The following is a 20,999-nucleotide window of genomic DNA, read 5'->3' as shown; positions in this document are numbered from 1 at the left end:
ATTTAGGGCTGAGTTTGTCCACATTTTCCATTAACTATTGGCTACATAAGCTATGTAACGATCCTTCCCCAGCCCCCTCAAGATTGGCTTGTAGCTACTAACAATACCTTGATTTTCTTAAAGAGGACCATCAACATATATGTAATCAAATCCCTCTGCTACTCATGGCAGCTTCAGTTATTAAAATTAAAGAATGTGAAAGGTCTCATTTATTTCCCACTATTTATGGGCCTCATTGAGCAGTCAGGGAACTCATGTCTTCCTAGACAGAATCCATAGGAATTCAGCCAGAGTGCATCCGAAGTTACTTTACTTTTCTCTCCCTCTGCTTGGGCAATGAAGCTAGACTGGCCAGTTTAATGTTTAGGACCATACAGGCTTAGACCAAAGGTCCACAGTGCCAGTAACTTTCCTTCAACAGGGATCAGCACCAAAGATGCTTCAAAGTTAGATGCAAAACTCTTAACAGTTTTGCAATAAAAAGGCTTATATTTGCATCTCCCAGTGGCAGTCCTTTATCATGCAGCATGATGGTAAGTATAGCTCATGTGATTTTAACCTGGTTAGTATAAATTCAGACACTAGTTATTACCCATGTAATTGTCCACACTTTACTTTAGAGCCATCTTTTTCTCTAAAATGATATAATGTAGCAGTGAGTTCCACAGCTTATACTTCCTTTCACCAATTTTAGGTTACCAACTTTTAATTTAATCAGATGCCCCTTGTGAGGAAGATGTTGCCAACTGGCCTTCTCAAGACCGTTCATTATTTTATATACCTCTGTCAGGCCACCTCTTTGCTATCGTGGTTTATAGAACCATAGTCATTCTTAAACAGGAGGCTTTTATTCAAGAAACCACAGCTAAAGACAAAAACAAACAGCCTTCCATGTAGCTTTACTCCCAACTTTGTCTCCTTTGTTTACCAGAAGAGTTGCACCCTGCCTGGAACTCTATACAGCACACAGGGTGACCTAGTGGCTGAATAATATACTACAAGAAAATATACAGTTACTCTCACTGAAATCTGGCTCCTCCCCAAAATTCAGAGATGCTCAGATCTGGGTGGGGTCTTGCTTTCAATCCACCTCTAATGATATTAAAATTTCACACAGCTGCGGTAGTAAAGCCAGACAGAGGAGACTCTGATCATACTTCCACTGGTTCACACCAGGAGTAACTCCACTGAAGTCTCCAGAGTGATACCACTGTGAGAGATCTGGATCAGCCACCAAAGATTTTGCTTAGTCAGGGACACTGCCTCCCGCTACTCCCCAGCATGCCCACATCACAAGTGTTGGCCCTTCTCAGCACTGTGGGCCTGGTCCGATGCCCACTGAAGTTAATAGACCCTCCACTGACATCAGTGGGCTGTGGATCAGAGCTTATGGCTAGTAATTGCAACAGGAGGTGCAGCAGTGTCACTGCCCCTGTCCATGTCACATTCCATTCCTGGGGCAGAGTGCTCCTCGCCTGCTATCTTAGCCACTGGCTGAGCAAGACAGGAGGAACGGGCAGATTTGCCTTTCTCTTTTTATCACACTTCAGAATCGAGTTGAGTGAACATGAGTCATCCGGAGGCAGGAAGCCACAGACCCATCAGCTTGCAAAAATCACAGACCCACCCTCCCTCTGTCCCCCTGCAGCTCTGAATTCTAAACTGTGCCTCAAGCAAAGGAAACAAATGGGAAACAAGAAGACATGCTCCCCACGATCTGTTCCCTTTATGGGCCATCGGTCTCTAGGCCAGATCCTAAACAAGTGCAAGTCAGCTGAGCTCCACTGAAATCAAAGCAGCCACATCAGTTCCCACTTGCTGAGCACCTGGACCTTTGTCCACAGTCATTTTGGAGTTACAGTAAATCGTGAGTCTCCGTCTTCAACCTCCCTGGGATTTCCCTTCTGCTGCTGCTGGGGGCGGGGGCGGTTAATTTTTTGCATTAACTGGGAGGTTTGGAGGCACAGATGTTTTCCACATTTTGCTTTCGTTCTTTGCCGATGGCTTGACGTTTACACGTGGCACCAGGACAGCAAATGTCTGACCTAAGAGTGTCTGATGTACATTTCACCTTCCACACAGAGGGCCCAACCCTGCAGAGCCACCTCCATAAGTCTCAGCACGACCGGGCCCTAGTCCCCCAAGTACAGACTCCACTTCAGATGATGCTGGATCTTGTTCCTTTTGCTACCAGCTACAGGGACAGTCATTAACAACAGTCATAATACTATAACCCAGGGGTGGCCAGAAAGACTCTTCTAACCAGCTCTAACCAGCTCAGGTTTGTTTCACTCCCAGCCTCCCAAAGCAGACAACCAGCAGGGGCCTGCAACAGATTTTTTTTTTTAATTGGGATTGTGCCCTTGTTTCTGATACAAAAAGGACTATCATCCCCTAAACTCAGGGATGCTCAGATCAGACTGAGATGGGTCTCCACCTCTAACAATACAAAAAATTCACATAGCTCTGGCAAGGCAGAGGAAAATATTCTGATACAAACACCCCTGTAACACCAGAGGCTGGCAGCAGAGGGTAGATTTTGTGTGGGAGCTAGACAGATCCACAGGGTTTGTCTGGATCCAGCAGCCCCACTAAAAACCTTTCAGAGGAGAAAACAAATGAGAGAAATATAAAAACAGCCATACTGGGTCAGACCAAAGGTCCATCTAGCCCAGTATCCTGTCTACTGACAGTGGCCAATGCCAGGTGCCCCAGAGGGAATGAACAGAACAGGTTATCATCCAGTGATCCATTCCCAGCTTCTGGAAAACAGAGACTGGGGACACCATCCCTGCCCATCCTGGCTCATAGCCATTGCTGGACCTACCCTCCATAAACTTTAGTTCTTTTTTGAACCTTGTTATAATCTTGGCCTTCACAACATCCTCTGGCAAAGAGTTCCACAGGTTGATTGTGTGTTGCGTGAAGAAATACTTCCTTTTGTTTGTTTTAAACCTGCTGCCTATTAATTTCATTTGGTGACTCCTAGTTTGTGTGTTATGAGAAGGAGTAAACAACACTTCCTTATTTACTTTCGCCACACCAGTCATGATTTTATAGACCTCTATCATATCCCCCCTTAGTCGTTCCTTTTCCAAGCTGAAAAGTCCCAGTCTTATTAATCTCTCCTCATACAGCAGCCACTCCATAACCCTAATCATTTTTGTTAGAACCTTTTCCAATTCCAATATATCTTTTTTGAGACTGGGTGACCACATCTGCATGCAGTATTCAAGATGTGGGTGTACCATGGATTTATATAGAGGCAATATGATATTTTCTATCTTATTATCTATCCCTTTGTTAAGGATTCCCAACATTCTGTTTGCTTTTTTGACTGCCGCTGCACATTGAGTGGATGTTTTCAGAAAATTATCCATAATGATTCCACGATTTCTTTCTTGAGTGGTAACAGCTAATTTAGACCCCCCCCATTTTATATGTATAGTTGCGATTATGTTTTTCAATGTGCATTACTTTGCATTTATCTACAATGAATTTCCTCTGGCATTTTGTTCTCCTGTCACCCAGTTTTGTGAGATCCTTTTGTAGCCCTTTGCAGTCTGCCTGGGACTTTATATCTTGAGTAGTTTTATATCATCTGCAAATTTTGCCACCTCACTGTTTACTGATCATTTATGAATATGTAAATAGGACTGGTCTCAGTACAGACCCCTGGGGGACACCACTATTTACCTCTCTCCATTCTGAAAACTGACTATTTATACCTACCCTTTGTTTCCTATCTTTTAACCAGTTACTGATCCATAAGAGGACCTTCCCTCTTATCCCATGATAGCTTACTTTGCTTAAGAGCCTTTGGTGAGGGACTTTGTCAAAGACTTTCTGAAAATCAAAATAAACTATATCTACTGGATTCCCCTTGTCCACATGCTTGTTGACCCCCTCAAAGAATTCTAGTAGATTGGTGAAGCATGATTTCCCTTTACAAAAACCATCTTGACTCTTCCTCAACAATTATGTTCATCTATGTGTCTGACAATTTTGTTCTTTACTATAGTTTCAACCAGTTTGCCCGGTACTGAAGTCAGGCTTACTGGCCTGTAATTGCCAGGATCACCTCTGGGGCCCTTTTTAAAATATTGGCATCACATTAGCTATCCTCCAGTCATCTGGTACAGAAGCTGATTTAAATGATAGGTTACAGACTACAATTAGTAGTTCTGCAATTTCACATTTGAGTTACTTCAGAATTCTTGGGTGCACACCATCTGGTCCTGCTGACTTATTACTATTTAGTTTGTTTATTTGTTCAAAAACCTCCTCTAATGAAACCTCAATTTGGGGCAGTTCCTCAGATTTGTCACTTAAAAAGAATGACTCAGGTTTGAGAATCTCCCTCATATCCTCAACCGTGAAGACCAATGCAAAGAATTAATTTAGTCTCCCTGCAATGGCCTTATCGTCCTTGAGTGCTCCTCTAGCATCTCGATCGTCCAGTGGCCTCACGGGTTGTTTAGCAGGCATCCTGCTTCTAATGTACTTAAAACATTTTTTGCTATTACTTTTTGAATAGAAGGATCTGGTCTTCGTCCAAAAGAGCCTCAAGCCGAGTGCCTTCACCCAACCCAATCAGACCACCCTGAGCAAGCTCCTAGTGATATCACAATCGACAGTAACATCCCTGGATTTCCTGAGCCAGGGGGCAGTGGGAGCAGATGAAAGGACTCCAAACAGTTTCCTCTTCAAGCACGTTTGTGATGACCACATCACTCTTGCCACAGCCAGGGAGGATTAAAAACCACCCACCTTAGTCATCAAGGGCTGGTGCATGCTCAGGAGTCCGCACGCAGGCACCCTTTATATCCAGACAGGATTGGAAACACTGAGGGGAAGAGAGGGCCTATGCTCACTACTCCCTTCCACTGAACAGGTGGCTGGGTGGAGCCCCACGGCTGAGCCGGTTCTGAAGGGGAGGAGAGATATAAGGCAGCACTCTGTCACTACCCCACCACAAGCAGGGCAGGAATTGTGTGTTGTTCTCGGGCTGTGTCCTTGTGAGAGATGGATTAACCTAAAAGGAGAAGGATCACAGGAAACAAGCTCCCTTCAGTCACAGGTGCTGGGCTGGCTTGGCTGTTCCAGCTCAATTCATTAGAGGTTTCAGCACAAGACATTCCATGGATTTGTGTAATGGGAAAGCCTCTTTCAGAGGAGCTTGGCCTATTTCCACCACGCAGGGAGTCGATTCTGATCTGAGACTCGGAGGGCACGGAGCTCCACCGATATCACAGGAGTTGTTCCCGATCTAAAGCAGTTTTGCTGGACTCAGAATCTGGCCCCCACTGCTTGGCAGATTTCTCCTCCCACCTGCCTACCGCTAACTGGGATGTTCCTCCTTTCTGTGGATTTAGGGACGGGGGAGGTGAAAGCTGAACTGCCCCTCTCAGCAAACACTAGCTGGACAAGGTCAGACCCCTTTGCTGTGATGGGCTGCCTAGATCCCCAAGCTTGTTAAACAGGTTCCTACAGGGACAGTCCCGATTTTGGGGTCTTTTTCTTATATAGGCTCCTATTACTCCCCATCCCCTGTCCCGATTTTTCACACTTGCTGTCTGGTCACCCTACCTCCAGGAATGGCTCAGCCCAGCTGGGGGCATGGAGCTCAAAGCCTCAGAAAGGTTTAAAAGACACAGACACTTTCTGGAGGAGGGCAGATGGTTAAGGGGGAAATCGAGGCAGAGATTGTTGGGGAGCAGTCTGCACCCCAGAGGTAAGACAGGTATGCATATAGACTATTTTAAGAGAGGGACAGAGGCTAACCTAGGACTCAGGCATTCTGGGTCCTATGCTTGGCTTGGTGACCGGCCTGCTGGGTAATCTTGGGCAAGTCACTCCCCCTCCCCACGCTCTGTGCCTCATTTTCCCCACCTGTAAAATGATACTGCCCTCCTTTGTAAAGCACATTGAGCTCTACTGCTGAAAGGCGCCATATAAAGGTTAGGGATTACAGTTTAAAAATATTTTTCTCTTGTCATGCTTTGTTTCTGCTGTTAAGATTAAACAATACTTTAAGAAGGCTGGTTTAGATCACTGTACTCACTTCCTGGTAACAGCTTCAAAAGGGACGAACCTCAGGGGCTGAATTAAGGAGGGACTGTTAGGCAAAGAGGGTTGGTACACAGAGTGCTGTAGCCAGCACCCTATCTGAGAGTGAAGAATTGTGAAATTCCTCCCCAAGAAGGTGAAAGCTAAGGGCCTAGCACCTGGAGGGAATGCACTCAGAGAGCCAGGGAGGGGTCAGAGGTGCAGCTGGCCCTCTCAAGGTCTAGGAGGAGGGAGGAAGGGGAACTTGGGGGGAAGGAGGAATCTGTTTTTTTCCAAGACCTGGTCTGGAAAAATTGGAGGGAAATTGAAAAGAACCTGTTCTATTAATGACAGGATTCAGAGTAGCAGCCTTGTTAGTCTATTAAGTATTTTTCTCTCGGAATGAACAGTGATCAAGGAAAGAAAGAAGCAAAATTAAGGTAGGCTGTTTAAGTTATATTATACGGTTCATAGGATGGCTAGTTTTGTCTACAGTTATGACACTTACTTTGTATAGATGTATATCTGAGGATAATGCATGAAGAGTTTGGTGGTGGTTTTACTATAAAATTTGGCTATATACTTAAATTTACAGTTGGTCCTTAATATTGTGCTCTGTTAACTACATTACAGGGACATTCGTTTTCCAAGCTTTTTCTTTGGAAATATGAGTTTCTCCATGATAATGTCAGGCCAGGTCTATTTACATATTATTTCTGACCTGAAATGATATAACCTTCTCTTCTGTTTACAACAATATTGATGTTTTCTATTTGCGACATGTTATATTTTTATCCTATTTGCCAACGGGCAAAAATATACTCCTAAGTACCTTAGTGAGCAGCTGCAGCGCCAGCCCTAATGCTAGGTATATGTGTCATTATTCAAATCAAAACTAAAGAATTTCTATATATATATTTCATAAATAGACCAAACGGTATTTTTTATGTGCTAATGAAATTATCCATCAGACAATTCTGATTCTTAAAGAAATAAATAATGTTTAGCTTTGATAAATACACAACTACTGCAGACATTTGAGTTTTTCCCCAAATTTCTGTTTTTTGCTGGAAAAAAGGGAGTGGGGGGAACGTGCTTTTTTTCCACACCTTCAAAATTTCTGCACATCTGACAAGCCTAGTCCTGAGCTGCAAAAACTCACTAGATGACAAGAAGCAGCCACTCCTAGGGGGCAGCGATTTGTCTGTCTTCCAATTTTTCCTTCAGCAGCTCCCATCAGCCTCTGGGACCCCCAAGGCCCTGTCCACACCACAGCTTCAGGAGTTGCTTGGCTCTAAACTTCTTTAAAAAAAAAAACAACTCCTCAAAAAAATCAGTGCAACATAGTTAGCACTCAGTTGCCATGGCAACTAACCCTGTTTCACTAGTACTCGGGTGTCCCCCTTGTCCCAGGTTGCAACATTGCACGGTGTGGACCCCTAACCACACGGGCGCTGACTTGTTTCTGATGGTGGGTGCTCCACCCCCGCTCCGCCTCTTCCCCCGAGGTCCCGCCCGCACTTCGTCCCCTCCCGCCTGCTGCTCGCTCCCTTCTGCCCCCTCCTGCCTTAAGGGCGAGTGACGGGAGCCATGGGGGCCTTAGGGGACGAGGCAGAGCAGGACGGGAAGAGGCACAGCACAGGCAGGGCCACGGGGGAAGAGGCCAAGTGGGGATGGGGCCTTGGGGTCCGTGGCTGCTGAACACCCCCGATTTTTTTCCCACGGGTGCTTGAGCCCTGGAGAACCTATGGAGTCGGCGCCTGTGCCTAAGGTTTTTGCACTGATTCGGCCAATCTTCCTCCTTCCCAGCTCTCTGTGCAGTCGGCCATCCCAGAATGCACTGAACCACGTGCGGTGGCGGCCATTCTCTCTCCCATTGAGAATACCCAGAATGCCCAGGGGCGGGCAAACAAACATGACCGAGACCGGCCTGCGTGCAAGAGGTGCTGGGCGGACACAACGTAACTGTATCCATTGTAAGCAGGTCAGACGCGAGTCACCACGAACCCATCATGCCTGCAGTGTGGATGGGACCAATGAAGACTCCTAGGGCAGGCCCCTAGACTCGAAATCAAGGGCATCTCTCGGTGCTGATCAACCGGGGAAAGAGGATATACGTGAGCCAAGCTGGAAGCCTCGGATGAGCTCCAGGAGAGGAGAGAGGACAGGGTCAATGTGCTGCCGTTTAAGCCACCAGCAGCGCTCTGCTTGGGAATTTGGCTGCAGCACTCACCACAAGCTGCTCGGAGGAAGCGCGTGCAGCACGCGTTAAGAGGCACTGGGCGGTTAGCATTGCAGAGGGGATGCTGGCAGCAGTGGAGAGAGCCATGGACCCCAAGAGATTTCTTCCCTCAACGGAGGTGCCCACATGGAGCTGCCCAAAGATCCACGTTCGAGAAAGACGAGGGATTCAAGTGGGTGGTGCGTCAGATTGCTGCAATGGGTTGAGTTTGCCTCCTGGCGGGCAGACTCAGGCACGCTCAGCGTTACAGAATCCCAGCAATCACTGCGCCATGCGCCGGCCAGCGCAGGTCACCGAGGAAATGGCTTCCAGACAGTCTCAGCACCCCGTCTTGAGCCTACTGCAGGGAGAGCCAACACAGGACCTGACCGGGGACCTGCGTTGGAAGACAGAAATTAACCAGTTGAAGGCTGTGTCCGATTTCTGACAACACAAACCAGGGCCCTGTTCTTCAGTGTCTCAAGCCGCAGGGAAGAGGGGAGTGGGGTGAAGCTGGGGTTTATGTCAGTAGGATGGGGGAGGCGGCTAGCAGTTTGGGGCTGGAACAGTTTGGGGGGGCGTATCACTAAGGGCAATGCTCTGGGAATGGGGGTTGTCTATGTGACTGTAGAGGTAGGAGGGGATGGGGCATTCATAAGGTGGGGAGGGGAGGGGCGGGTGGAATATATGAGAGGAAATGGAAAGGCCCTGAGCTTATAGTGGCCAAATTCAGGGGGAACTCCCAATGGGAAGGAAGTACCGAGAGGCTGCCCATTATCACTGTGGTAGCAGGACAAGGCCCTGCAGTCAGGCTCCCTGGACGGAGGGAGGGCCCAGAAACGCGCCAGGGAACAGCGCAGAAGAACTGCCTCGCAAGGGTTAACTGAAGCCTCGAGATGCTCTTTGAAAAAAACCTATCTGTCCTCTGTGTGTGGGTTGGGAAAGACGCTGAGAAACTGGGAGGCAAGGGTGGATTTGCCATTGATGTAACCCGCTCTGGGGATCGGGGCAGGGCAGGTGGCGCAGATGAGTACAGCACACCCACAGAGCACTTCGAGACAGGAAAACGTTCTGGCAAACTGCCCAGGTCCTGCCTTTGTTCCCATGCCAGCCAACCTGCAGTGACAAAAGTGATGCTGGAAAGCTATTCAGTGCGAGCCAAGTGTGCTCGTTTTATACTGAGCTACGAGGGCTGAGCGCATGAAAGCTGCTGAGAATCACTGCAACAGGTTGCCTGGATGCTGTTTGTGGCTGGAGACGACAGCTCCACGGGCCTCCCTGGACAAGGACAAATTTAAAGGAGACCGTGGGTGGAATCTGACAGGTTGGCCTGGATTCTAAGAGCCATTCACCTACAAAGCAGGGGACAGCAGAGTCTATCTAGCCTCCTCATTGTAGCATGCGAGTGCTTCCCCATCACTTCCTCACACAACCACAGCCAAGAGGGAAACATTATTACACCCATCTTACAGATGGGGAAACTGAGGTACTGAGGGTTTAAGTGACAGACAGACTGACTATCTGATTCCCAGATCAGTGCTTTAATGTCACCCCAATTTTTCCTCACTTGATAGAAATACAACTGAGATCCCCAAGGGGTACTTTGTGTCTGGCTCTCAGGAGGGAGTCCAAAATATGACTAAAATTGAGATGAAATAATGAAACCGATACATGTGGCATTCATCAGCATAAAGCTAAAGTTAGTCACGGGAAAACCCCACTGAGTGATCCACCCCCATGCAGTGCACAAGCCCCTGGGCTGTCATGAAATACAATAGTCCACTGCAGCCTGTTAGTAGCCAGAGTGCAGGGCTTTCACAGTTATGCTGCCACCCCATGGCTGCTCCAAGTAACTACGTACAATTACCCACGTAATATCACTGCAACTCACTAAGGTTCATGGCTCAGCCCCAGTGCATGGCAGTCCTGGGAATATAGCAGCTGCTAGTCTCTGTAAAGGGCATTACTGGATGAGATGGCAGAGTGAATCCCACTGGCAGGAAAGTACCAGGGCTGGAGGTTGGGAGGAGGGGGAGGGCCCAGTGGGGGCTGGGGCAGTACAGCACTTTCAGGCCTGATATCAGGTGCAGTAACACATCCTCCATTTGGAGGCCGTGCCCCTCCCTTGCAGGGAAATGCACCCATTGACATAAACAGGTCTTCTCCATCTCTGTTATTATCCCACTTTAGGGATAAAGGCAAATGCTTGTAAAGAGTCAAAAAGGAAGTTAGCCGTGCAAAAAAGGATCTCTCAGTCCCCGCCAGGAGAGGAGCTAAACCTATGAGACAGTAATCGCCAGGATCGCTCACCAGCCCATTCTTTGAAGATTAGTGTTACATTTGCTTTTCTCCACCTTCCTCAGCAACCTGGCTCCTTTTAGCCCTTGTCCCTGATGCTAACCCGCTGTGTAACTTTGTTGCCCTCTTGTGGCTGGACCTCACAAAACACCTAAGGTGTGTGAAAAACACACACACGATCAACAGAAACCCTCCCACCCGCTCAGAGTCCACTTCCAGCTCAGCGCACAGACTCTGTCCTTGCTAGGATTGCTAGTGCCAATCTCTTCTGAGCGTGGTGTGAGCAAGGCAGTTTAGAAAGGACTGCTTGCTAAGAGGGTGATTGGGTGTCTCACGCAATGGCTATTACCAGGACAGATTTGACAGCTCCGACAGAAACCACCACCTTGATGACTGACAGAATATAATGGCATTGCTGTAGTCTGTCCATGACTGCAATAGCCGGGCGATTCGCCACATGGTTTGGATGGGGAGCCATTAACATCACCTAAACACAGAGAACAAAATATACTGCACCTCCACCCTACCGCAGTGCCATAGGCATGCACAGTCAGTGCCCGGGCCTCAGCTACAAACTCCCATAATCCTCTGGCTCACCACTACCTGACTAAAGATAACATTTCTTAAAGAAACACTAGCACTTCACAGAGTACCTCAAACCAATATCACATGCCGGGATGCTATTTTAGTCAAATGCCTGACAAAGAGTTGGGATTAGTGAACTCACTGCTAAAAAAAAAAAAGGAAATCAAAACCAACTCCCTTCAGTCCACAGCTGAGAAAACTCCCACTTTACAGTCTTGGGCCTTCCAAGGAGAGCTCCAGAAAAAAAACCCCACAACCCTTTATATTCCTGATCTTGTAAGTCTAAGGAAAAAAACCTTTTTAAAGACAAATCACCCCCGACCCCCACCACACACTTTTAAGCTTTTCTGAAACAAACGAGGCTCCAGCCCATTTCCCCCATCTTGGCATATCATCTTTAAAATCCCGGGAGTTGGTTTTAAAAAGCTGTTGGGTTTTTGTAAGAGATTTGATTGATCTGGAGGGAATTAAGCCACCCAAGTAGCTAGAGAGAGACCCCACCCCTCACTCAGTGGAGACACAAGTTAGAATGCCATCGGAACAGGTTAATTGCTGGCTGGAGGCCAATGCACGGTTACCTAGCAACTTCTGAAGCTGTTGCACAAAAGCACCTTGCCACGCAAGCTTACATCACAAGAAGCTTTTACTGCACAACCACAGAGGACTGAAGAAGTCCCCCTAGTGTCTTATTGGTGTAGCTCCTCCCCACAACTCCTGGTTAACGAGAGCCTGGAGTGTCTGGCCCTTGGGAAGAAGATACAGAACAAATCGATGCATGTGTGGTGGCCAGGGCCAGCTCTAGCCATTTCGCCACCCCAAGCACGGCAGCATGCCGCGGGGAATGCTCTGCCTCTCGCCGGTCCCGCGGCTCCAGTGGACCTCCTGCAGGACTGCCTGTGGATGCTCCACCAGAGCCGCGGGACCAGCGGACCCTCCGCAGGCACGCCTGTGGGTGGTCCACCGGAGCCACCTGCCGCCCTCCCAGTGACCGGCAGAGCACCCCCCGCGGCATGCCGCCCCAAGCATGCGCTTGGCGTGCTGGGGCCTGGAGCTGGCCGTGGTGGTGGCCATCATCTTAGCCAACACTGGGGATTGAACTGGCAACCTTCTGAGCTCAAAGCACGAGTCCCTAGAGCTCATGCTAGAGAACCAAAGCTTATAACAGCTTCACATCCATGTAGAACATCTGAGCAGTGGGTTACACGTCTCTCCCTTTATGTCTCTCCCAGTCTACTGAACTCAGATCTGCACTTGACCCTTTACAGCTGAGATCCAGCCATTTGTCCTGGCTTTCCAAGACCATCCCAGTTGTACTGGGTGGATAATACGTTCTACAAAGCCGTGCTTTTGAGACCTAAAATACCTTCCTAGCCCCTCAACATGTTTGTCCATGTGATGTCACAGTGGGGCAACATCCTGACGTGGCATGAATGTGCTTCGAAGCAACACGGAGACCTTGTTTTCACCCTGAATTACATGGGATACTAAGTCCCAAGACTTTTGTGGCCTAAGTTTCAGGGGTGCCAAGCGACTACAACTCATTGAACTTCATGTTCTCAGATCAGGCCTTTGACCCAAAACAAAATTGTATTCACAGAAGAAGTGGAGACGGTAACTTGCGAGCACTTCTCTTTGCTCTCTCTGGAGAACAGGGACACCGGATGGCTGCACTGTTCACTTGATGCGGACGGTGGGATCTAACCCATGCGCCGTAGAAAAATAAAGGTGATAAAATAAAACCTCCAAAAAATCTTTGATTTGGGGAACTCGAATGGATCACTAAATGACAGTGGTTTGAAATATCAGCCACCAGCAGCGGACACCCAAAATGCCAGGAGACAAAGGTCAAGCTTTGATCCAGTTTAAATGGGATTGATTGCAGACACTTGTTATCAGTTCACCCCACCCCTCGCTGTCGAAAAGGCCATTTGTCTGTCCAGAGTTCAGATCCAAGTGAGGAGGGATTTAATTTCGTCTCTGCATGAGCACAGAGTTCATCTGCTTGAGGTAAGCCGAGAAACTTCAAAGCAAATGCCTGAAGCGTGGGATCACTACAGACAGCTGCTGGCATCTCCCTTTTGCTCACTAATGGCATTAATTCATGAAGCCTTAGAAAGTAGGAGATGGTAGCGGTCCGTGGCCACACACATTCTGAGGGTCCAGTCCTGCTAGATGCTGAGTGGGTTAGGTACTTCCACGGCCCATGTCTCTCTGAGCATCGGGAGAGAGAATACTATTAGCCCCATTTCACAGATGGGGAAGGGAGAGGGTAAGTGTCTTGTCCAAGGTTTCCCAGGAAGATGCTGAAGACAGGTCTGCCGCGTCCCAATCCAGCGCCTTAACCACAAAGCGGAAGAGGTCAATGGAAATCAACTTAGCAAGTGCTGGGGTCAGGGCCTCAGCTAACATGTGCATGAGGGATAGAACCCAGGCGCGATGGCTCCGAGGACAGTGGCCTCCCCCGGTGAGGCTAAAGGAGCACCGATAGTTTAGGAACTGCCCATTGGGAACACTGGCTAAACTGCAAGACGGACTCACGTGCAGAACTAGCGAGTCACATTGTGATGGGTGTGTACCCCACCCAGGCCCGGAAGGGGTTAACGTGGGTCTGAACAGCCAGTGATGGTACCTGGCTGCACCTGAGGGAAATCCAGGCTTAACTGATCATGAGTCTCAGCCGGGCAGGAGCAGGCTGGTTATTATAACAAGAGGAAGGTTGTAGCAGAAGGGGGCATCAGGGAGGAAATCTGCAGTCACTCTCTGGGAACAGAGAGGTGGGGAAGATGAAGCCCAGCAGGGAGAAGAAGGATCCAGCCTAGAAGGAAGGTCTACCTAGAGAAATTGCAGGGAAGAAGGTGGCAGAAAGGAGCTCAGGCAGACAGATGCAAGGAATGGAACTGCACAGACATCAGCTGCGTGTTGCACGGTCCCTGGGCAGGAACTCGGTGTAGTCGGAGATCTGGGTTCTCCCACCAGCCACTGGCAAAGCTGCATGAGCCCAGAGTTGTTTTGGACTTTCTGTTATCCCAGAAAGGGAGGAGTAAACCGTGACATGGCCTGAGGGCTGAGTTATGGGAAGGGAGCCCACTGCAGCGACGGAACGACCGTCAGCAGCACGCACTATATGGGGAGAAAACCGCTATGCCATGCCTGGCCACAAGCCGGCACTCCTGCGGTGAGTGAACCCTGAAAATGTATTTGCTATAGAAAATCAGGAACTCTGAGGGCCAGTGGAAACATCTCTGCACAAGACTAAAACTCACCAAGATTCTGGGCGTCTAGAATATCCCATAGGCCCAACTTGCCAAGCGATGCATGATAAGTTCCCAAAAGTTCTAACCGGCCTCTTTGAAACGTCTCTGCCCAACGTGCTCTGGGCCCCCAAGCGATAGACACTGTCTGCAAGGGCCTCCACAGAGCTCAGAGGAGCTTGCAAATTCCATGAGAGCAGAGGGACAGAGGCAGACTGGCCTGGGTCTGCTGCAGAGTTTAAACTACCAAAGACACACAGGAAGCCCATAGTGGAGCAGGCACACGGCCCTTAGCATTTTGGCATGGATGATACCCAATTAGCAGTTCTGTTGCCAGGGACTACTGTCCCCAAACACATCCCTCATGGCTTACAGTCACATCAAATTCCACAACGGCAGCTTGCTGTCCTGCTGTTTAGAGCTCTCTTTCCAGTCCTGCTGTTTGCTTCAGCCCTGGCATTGGGCAAGTCCCATGTAGACCTCAGAACACACATCACAGGCTACATCCTTGGAAACGTTTCCAGCAACAGCTGATGAATCAAGCCATCCACTCTCTTGGATAAATGACATTTCTCTTTTAACAGAATGAGCCAATTCCTGAGCTGATTCCCTCCCCTCTCTACACAAGGCCATTCCACCAGAGAAAAAAGCCATGTTGGGTTTGGAAAATATGCAGAGAGCCAGGTCTTTACACAAGGAGAAATACAAATCATTTGGTGAGCCTCGGGGAAGGTCAAATCTTGATGATTCAGCATGGATGCACAATTAAAAAAAAATGTTGATAAATCGGGCGGATTCAGAGAAGAGCCACAAAGAATGATCAAAGGTTTAGAAAATCTGCCTGATAGTGATAGACTCAAAGAGCTCCATCTAGTTAGTTTAACAAAGAGAAGGTTAAGGGGTGACTTGATCCAGTCTTAGGAGCCTTGAACTCAACCCCACGACACAGTAATTACAGGTTGTGTGGATGCGAGAGCTGCATGTATCTTTTCATTCCTGAACATCTGTTAGTCAGTCCCGGACTGATCAGCTCATTTCCCTTTACTGCAGCCCATCACTACTGGCTTATACAGAATTAGCTGCACTATTTCTCCTGTGTTTTAAGAAGGCCAGTGCCCCCTTTCCCCCCCACCCCCGAAGTCCCATTTTGTTATACCACAACAGTACAAGGAACTCCAGAAAAATTAAAACCATCCTCCCTAACTTCATTCCCAACAACAGCACAGCCATAATTCACTGTGCTCCTTCAGGCCACACTTCTGGTTATAAAACAAACTTGGTTTTCCCATTTGTCCCTCATCTGTGCAAGGACCTAGAGAGTCCTGAGCAGGTGGTCTGCCGGCAGCTGTGTACAGTAGACACAGCTCACTTGTAGAAGACTTGGCTGCCTCCCTTTCCCTCTTCCCATCTGCTTTTCCCTACCAGGGTCATTGCACTTGTGTTGAAGATTCTCCTGGTAGGGTGTGAACTGGGATATTATCATAGAAGGTGAGGCTCCAAAGGCCAGATCCTGAATGCTATTTAGGCTCCAAACTTTTACTGAGCCTAAATACCTTAAAAGATCTGGGCCCAAGAGCCATATTAGGTCTCGACCCTTTTGGCAGCAGTAACAGGCATTGCTGGAGCCCACAGCACGTTTGATCTCCAGCAGCAAATCTCCTGGCTAAACTTAGAGAAGTAGAACTGCTGACCTCATCTAGGGTGACCAGACAGCAAATGTGAAAAATCAGGACAGGGAGTGGGAGGTAATAGGAGCCTATATAAGAAAAAGACCCCAAAATCAGGACTGTCCCTATAAAATTGGGACATCTGGTCACCCTAACCTCATCCCCAAATATGTCTTTAAAGACATCTGAGTGGCTGAAATGCAACCAAAAAAATCAACAGATCGCCTTTGGGGTGACCTCTGGAATGATAAAACTTTAGGGCTTTCTCCTGTACTCAGCACCCCATAGTGAAGGAGTTCAGAGAATTCCAAGATTTGAGCTCAACAGGAATATTGGAATGAAGACAGTCAGGGCATTGTTACAATCATCTGCATGGCTTTCGTCAGACAGAGGCACTGGAGATGGAGAAGACCTTCTCCCTGTCAGGACAGGACTGTTCCTTAGACATTCACTGTGCTAGTATTTTGTCTAGTCTGGTTTTAAATGTATCACGTATCTGAGGGGTTCTGCTACTTCCATCGGCAGTTGATATTCTCAGGAAGTTTCGCTGGGGAGAGATCTGTTCATCTTGATCTTTATCTTCAGTTTTCATTGCTTGAACCTTATCCTGCTCCTAGTTGTATTCCCCAGTCCTTGGTGGTTTTGAAAATAATTCCTACTTGCTGTTACATATTTCAAATATTTGTAGGTTATTGTCTTTCCTCACTGAAAGACATCTCTTACCCAAGCTATATTTTACTCTTCTTTGTTCGTGTAAGTCAATTTTGCGCACATACATTCGCCCCTGCAGTACTCTAATCTTTTTTCTTACTCTTCTCCGCATCATTTTCCTCCAGTTTGTCGGCATTATTCTGGTGATGAGGTACCCTAAGCCACTCAGCCTTAGGAGGAGACAATACAGAACTGTTCCATGGATTAGAATTTGCAGGGGTTGCTAATGTCTCATTTTATACGATCCATGCGATGTCACTGCTTTCCTTGGATTATTGGGGCATCTTGGTCTACCACCAGAAACATTTTCCTGATCAATCTAAAATCCATTTAGCTGTAGATTTTTCTTTATGTTTTGGCCTAACTTAACTGATCTTTCCTTTGACCTTTGTACATTCAGTGATTTAAACCATATCCATTTATTTACCTATCATACATACCAGCAGGCTCCACAAAAGCATATCTGATCTTTGGCGAGTGGACCACGAAGATTCTGATTGTGAAATTCATTTAATAAGAAACATTCAGTGCCTGAAAAGGAGAATCAGCCCCTTCTAAATCTGGGTCCTGTGGTCCTTCCCAAACAGTTGGTGATACTGCCCTCTGGTGACTTTATGGTGTGCTACTTTTATTTTGAGTTGCAATTTTTTTTTCAGTTCCCCGAGACTGCAAACACCACTCTCACCAGAACTCCAGAGTCAGTGTATTTGATACAGAAAAGCCATCTAATGTTCACAGCAGGCGTTTCAGATATTTTAAGGCCACTGCTATGATGATCCAGTATGATCTCCTGCATAACACAGACCATAGAATTTTGCCCCATGATTCCTGCATTGAGTCCAATAATTCGAGGTTGAACTAGAGTAGATCCTTTAGAAAGGCATCCGGTCTTGATTTAGCTTATTAAAAATATGATCAAGAGGTGATTGATTACGGTGTCTAAATACTTTCACAGTGAGAAAATACTGCAGAGTATACCAGCTACTAAAGGGCTATTTCATTTAACAGAGCAAGACAGAACAAGAGCCATTGGCTTGAAGTTAAAGCCAGACAAATTCACATTAGAAGTAACACAGATTTTTTAACAGCAACAGTGATTAGACATTGAAACAAACTCCCAAGGGAAGCGGTGGGTTCTCCATGTCTCCAAATCCAGCTGGGATGACTTCTGGAAGAAATAACTCAGACTTGGGACTACTATGATCATCACGTCTGACATCCTGCACATCACAGGACAGACCCTCACTCACCCATTCCTGTAATAGACCCCTAACCTCTAGCTGAGTTACTGAACTCCTCCAATCAAGATTCAAAGACTTCAGGTTACAGACAATCCACCATTTACACTAGTTCAAAACTGCAAGTGACCCATGCCCCATGCTTCGGAGAAAGGTGGAAACTCCCCCTCCCCCCGGGTCTCTGCCAATCTGACCTGGCTGAAAATTCCTTCCCAACCCCAAATATGGGGATCAGTTAGTTCCTGAGCATGTGGGCAAGACCCAGCAGCCAGACACTTGGGAAAGAATTCTTTGTAGTAACACTGAGCACTCCCCATGTAGTGTCCCATCATCGGCCGCTGGAGTTATTTGCCACGAGGTGTCACAGATCGGTGACATGCTTTTGTAGGCAACCTCATCCCGGCATCCCCTACATACACTTGCCAGCTCATTCTTGAAAGCAGTTCGGTTTTTTGCCCCCACTGCTCCCTTTGGGAGGCTGTTCCAGAACTTCGCTCCTCTAATGGTTAGAAACCTCTGTCTAATTTCAACCCGGTATCATGTTTGTGGCTTTAAATCATACACTAAGGTAGCAAATAGAGTCCTTTAAAGTGGATGAGACTTGATGTTTACAGACTTTAAATAGAAATCCTCTATGTGATTCATAAGCAGGCTGCAAAGTTACCCCCGCTCCTTACTAGACCCACAGCTGAGAACCCCACAGCACAAAGGCAGGGTACAGAGATGGCATTAAACTCCACCATTTACTCCATCAATCTCAAGCTCTGTGCCTAAGTGGCAGGAAGAATCAGGCCTGGAGTTTCTATTGGGCCTTTCATCTCCACAAAGCTCTGATGCCAATTTCTACCACCGCTCACCACGCAAACCCGAATCAGTGGAGTGAGCACAGTAAGACCAGGCCGCATCTTCAAAGGACTAAGAGCTACTGATTTTCTATTTAGAATCAGCCGGAGGCATGGTCATGACGTGTCAGATGCTGACCCCCCAAAGAGGCCTATTAATATTGCACAACTGGGTGGCATGTAACCAGCAAAGGGCTTTAGTTTGATTGTACAGCATCTCAGCCCACAGCGTCAGACCACAGGCTGTGGGGTGGGAAGGAAACAGCTGTCAGTAGAGACCCCGTTCTCTTGGAGCTCGTGAGACACACACACAGCAAGGGCTGTGCTCTGGGAGGCACAGTTAAATCTCATGACAGGTCAGCACGGTGCCACACCCATTTGAGAGATGGGTACGTTCAGGCACACAGGGTCACAGTTACAAAAGCACCCATGTGCCTGGCCCAAATTCCCAGCGAGTTTGTGGCAGAGCTAGGAACAGAACCCAGGAGTTGTGATGCTCTAACCACTCTACCCCCTATGTAACACTGCTCCTGTTGCATGGTGGGGAAAGAACTGCCCAGCTCCACTTCTCCTCAGCTTACTGGGGAGAGGCCCTGAATCATCAGGTCCCAGTTCTAGAGCAGGTGGTGCATTTATGTAGGGTCAGGCCCTGGAAAGGGGGAGAGGGGAAATGGTCCCACAATGAAGTGATGGGCAGACAGATGATGTGTAAAGAAACAGGGAACGAGACAGGCTTCCAAATGGAGAAAATAAAAAGACAAACCCCTCTGGAAGCACCCTCAAAATCGTCTCAATACCCACGTACCTTCTGAAACAGACCCCTCTGCAGGATCCTTGGCAGGGCAAATTCCTTTCCCTGATGCCTTTGTCTGTCGGTGACAGGTTTTCCCATCCAGAGTGTTTCAGGAATACAGACGTTTCAATATTAAAAATGCTTCCAAAGCCCCCCTCTTCTGTACTGGATCCCTTCAGATTCTGACCTCATTACAACAGAGCAATGACTCATCCTCCTCCGCATTCACATTTCTAACAAATAATAAACCTCTCTGCTGCTCAAAGCTGGATTGAGCTCGACACCTGATTTTATTTTAGGAAGGGGAAGGATAATCTAGCAGCTAAAGCACGGGACTAAGGAAAGGTGGTTTTATTCTCAACTGTCTAACAGGAAAAAGCAAGCTCTTGCACAAGTCACGCGGTCTGTCCCTCATAGGGTGACCAGATAGCAAGTGTGAAAAATCGGGACTGTGTGTGTGTGGCGGGGGGGATGAGGGGGTGGGTTATAGGAGCCTATATAAGGAAAAGACCCAAAAATCGGGACTGTCCCTATAAAATCAGGGCCTTTGGTCACCCTAGTCTCTCAGTTTCCCCATACATCCAATGGGGACAGTAGCATTGTCCTACCACACGGGGTGTTGTGAGGTTCAGTCCACTGTGTTTGTGAAACACCTTGAGAAACTCACCAGGAAGGTGCCAGGGAGAAGGGCAAAGTGAAACTTTGTTGCTTCCACTGGAAGAAAGCGACAATCTCTTGACAGACCATCCCATGCAGCAAGAGTAGAACTGCACCTTGCAACAGAAAGCGAGAGAGCCGGCCATAAGCACTGCATTCACAAGCCGAGTGGGTCAACAAACAGACCTTTCCTTTTGTGTGGGGAATGCTGACATTTCAAAATTACTTTCCGGATCGGAATGAAAAACTGAAACGTCAGCATGTCTGGTCAAAGCTAAACCAGCCAAAGTGGTGAAACCAAACGTGTCCTTTTGACATGTCACGGCGAAGCAACATTTTTCATTTTGTTTCTCTCAACTGGAAAAATCAAAAAAAAAAAAAAAATCTAGAAAAAAATAATCAGCGTTTTTCTGCAAACAAGTCAATTTGACAGAACACGCACTTCGCAGTGGGGAAAGAACCGTTTTCCGTGAAAAAAGTCAACAAACTGCAGCCAGCGATGCTTCAGAAGGAAGTCAACTCTCATTTGCCACATGGCTTCCCACCTCCTGCGGGGGCGCTCACGCATCCGTAAAGCAACTCTGTCCCTGCAGGGAAAACTCCCCCTTGACCCTCTGCAAGTGATTATACATCTCTTTTCCTGAAAGCATAAACACGGATTACCTTATTCGCTTAGCATGAACAGCTG

General features: G+C 47.6%; 1 protein-coding gene across 1 annotated transcript in view; it reads right to left on the bottom strand.

Moving 5' to 3' along the window:
- Window positions 1-20,437, bottom strand: part of MOB3C (MOB kinase activator 3C) — an 82,981-nt gene extending 62,544 nt beyond the window's left edge. The window contains exon 1 of the mRNA XM_030572515.1: window positions 20,322-20,437. The gene's annotated coding sequence lies outside the window, so the exon portion shown is untranslated. The remainder of the gene's footprint in view (window positions 1-20,321) is intronic.
- Between the last annotated feature and the right edge of the window lie 562 nt (window positions 20,438-20,999).

The sequence above is a fragment of the Gopherus evgoodei genome, chromosome 8, assembly GCF_007399415.2.
Source record: "Gopherus evgoodei ecotype Sinaloan lineage chromosome 8, rGopEvg1_v1.p, whole genome shotgun sequence".
Lineage (NCBI taxonomy): Eukaryota > Metazoa > Chordata > Testudines > Testudinidae > Gopherus > Gopherus evgoodei.
This window is presented reverse-complemented; position numbering and strand designations above follow the sequence as displayed.